We start from the raw sequence: 2,480 nt of genomic DNA, 5'->3' as shown, positions 1-2,480 counted from the left end.
CTTGGGGCAATACTTGAAAAGTCTACTGTCTTCCTTCCCATGGGATGGTGAGCTGATCTTGGCTATCAGCTGAGATTGGAATGGAGAAAAAGCACTTGCAAGGTCCAACACATAATGATAAGTCCCCAGCTGAGTCATCAGCTGATCCGTCAAGTCATGAACTGAAGGCATAGCTGCATGCAAAGAGTCATCAGCTGATCCATCAAGTCATGATCTGAAGGCATAGCTGCATGCAAACGAGGCACTAATTTGTTCAGTTCTCAATAATCTACACTCATTCTCCAGGTACCATCAGGCTTTTTCATGGGTTGTACCAGAGCATTAAATGGGCTCTGATCTAGATGAATAATGCCAAATTTTTCTATTTCCAATAGAGTGGCACTTATATCTGCATGTCCTCCTGGTAGTTGATACTACTTTACATTAACTACACATCTTGGCTTGGAGTACACCTGTGGGTCATGTTTAGCATATACTCATAACACAGGCTTTACTGTCCATAGTCACAGCTAAACTCTCCAACTGTTGTTTGCAGGTGCAAACCATGAAGTACATCCATATCCAAGATGTATTCAGCTACAGGAGATATATACACAGTATACACATTAAGAGGTAATCTTCCTATGCCCAATAGCATTGACACAGCTTTGACCTCAGTAGTATGTCCTCCATAGCTATCTATATGAACTATGGCCCCTGGAAACTTATCTGGATTGCCATATATCAGGCTACATCCTGCACCTGTATCCACCAATGCCAAAACATGCTGCACATTTGTTCTCGACCAATATATTACTAATTCAACATGAGGCCTCTGGTCCTTGCCTGTCCCCCAAAGACTAGTACCTTGGCCTGCTCCCTAATCAGAATGGAACAGTTCATCCCCTCCTTAGGAGCAGCCAAAAAGTCCTTTATATGCACTGAATATACCTTGCTACCTGTTTTCCGAGGTTTGATGAAACACTGTTCAGGGTTCAATTGCTGCAACTAGGAAAACAGGGCTGGTCAATTTTCTTTTTATCAACCCCTGCTGCAAGCAAGTCAAGCCACATCTACTTACGGCTTGTCTTGCTTGGTCCCCTCATCCCCTGAGGATAAAATCCCAAGCATTTCTTGGGGGTTGGTCTTAGCCACTTTTCAGACCACTTTTGCTTGTCTTCTATCCTCTACTTCACACAAGGCAGCTATCGTGGTCGTTACTTCATGTATAGGATGACCAATGTATAGGGGCAGTATGAACATAAGTGACCCAAAGGACATTGATGGGGCATTCTACAGCACTATGTTTCTCATGCTGCCTGTAAATTTCTCGTCATCTGGGCCACGAGTGTTCACATTAAGCGGACTGCCACATTCCCAGCTCTCGAATGATTTGGATCACCTCAGCATACATTTGACATTTACTAACAATCTTGGGTAGTTCTCCAGCATTTGCCCACATGGTTCAGGCAGCTACATTCACCCAGTCCAGCAAGGAGTGATTACCTTGTCCGGGTGCATACCTGTGGCTATTGTGCAGCTGCTGTCTCGGGGACAGGTGCATGGTGATGGAGGCCAATTTCTCCACCTTCTCACCAGAGCACATTACACTATCCACCCCTAGGTTCCATAACTGCAAGAACCAAGCAGCCAGGGTCTCCCCATGTTTCTGCCTGAGCTGTCTCCCCAAGTCAATCAGTTCCATCTTGATATACGGGACAGAGGTGGTGAATGAGGTCACCTGTGGATAGTCCACCAGTTGTCGGTCCTGTCCTATAGGCTCCTCATGTCTCAATTTCTCGTGCACAACAAGTCATGCTTGCAGACACATTGTTTCCCCCAACTCACCGCTGGGTTGGTCGTCTTCCCTGCTGTGAATGGCAGGAGTGGCCACTCACTGCACATCGTCTTCCAGGAGATTTAACCATGCTTCCAACAACTCTGCTTTCTGCGGCAAACCTTGATCAGTTTGCAGCATAGTTATCAGCAGCCAGGCTCCAGTCAGCAGAAAATTGGCTACTGGGCACCACACACTCAAGGACAGCCACATTTCCTCCCCTTCCGAAGGAGTTTTGCATTACCTCGTCTATGCTGCCTTACAGTACAGTGTGCAGCTACCAGATCCTGGTCAACAGGAAGGTGGCCATAGGGCATAGCATATTCACAAGTAGCCACATTTCCTCCTTCTTCCAAGGGCGTTTGGCTCCTGTACCTGCTCAGAACCCTATCACAGACTACATCAATTTGTGGCATAATCCTGCCGACTATGCCAGTTTTTCTGACTGTGGCTCAGGCCTGGAATCCTCACAGTACCAATTTTCTAGCTCTTAATCCTGTTTGTGACACCAGTTGTAAAGCTAGGCAACCATGCCAGTTGTTGGGCTCTTTCACCTGCCAGTAATCCTGCATCAACTGGGCAGATGGTTGAGCTAGGGCTGGATCTGGAGCTCCCAGACCCCTCAAGACCATTCAGAGATGGGGCCACAAACACTTCATATGCT

Source organism: Galeopterus variegatus, unplaced genomic scaffold (genome assembly GCF_000696425.1).
Source record: "Galeopterus variegatus unplaced genomic scaffold, G_variegatus-3.0.2 Scaffold815, whole genome shotgun sequence".
NCBI lineage: Eukaryota > Metazoa > Chordata > Mammalia > Dermoptera > Cynocephalidae > Galeopterus > Galeopterus variegatus.
Note: the sequence above shows the minus strand (reverse complement) of the source record.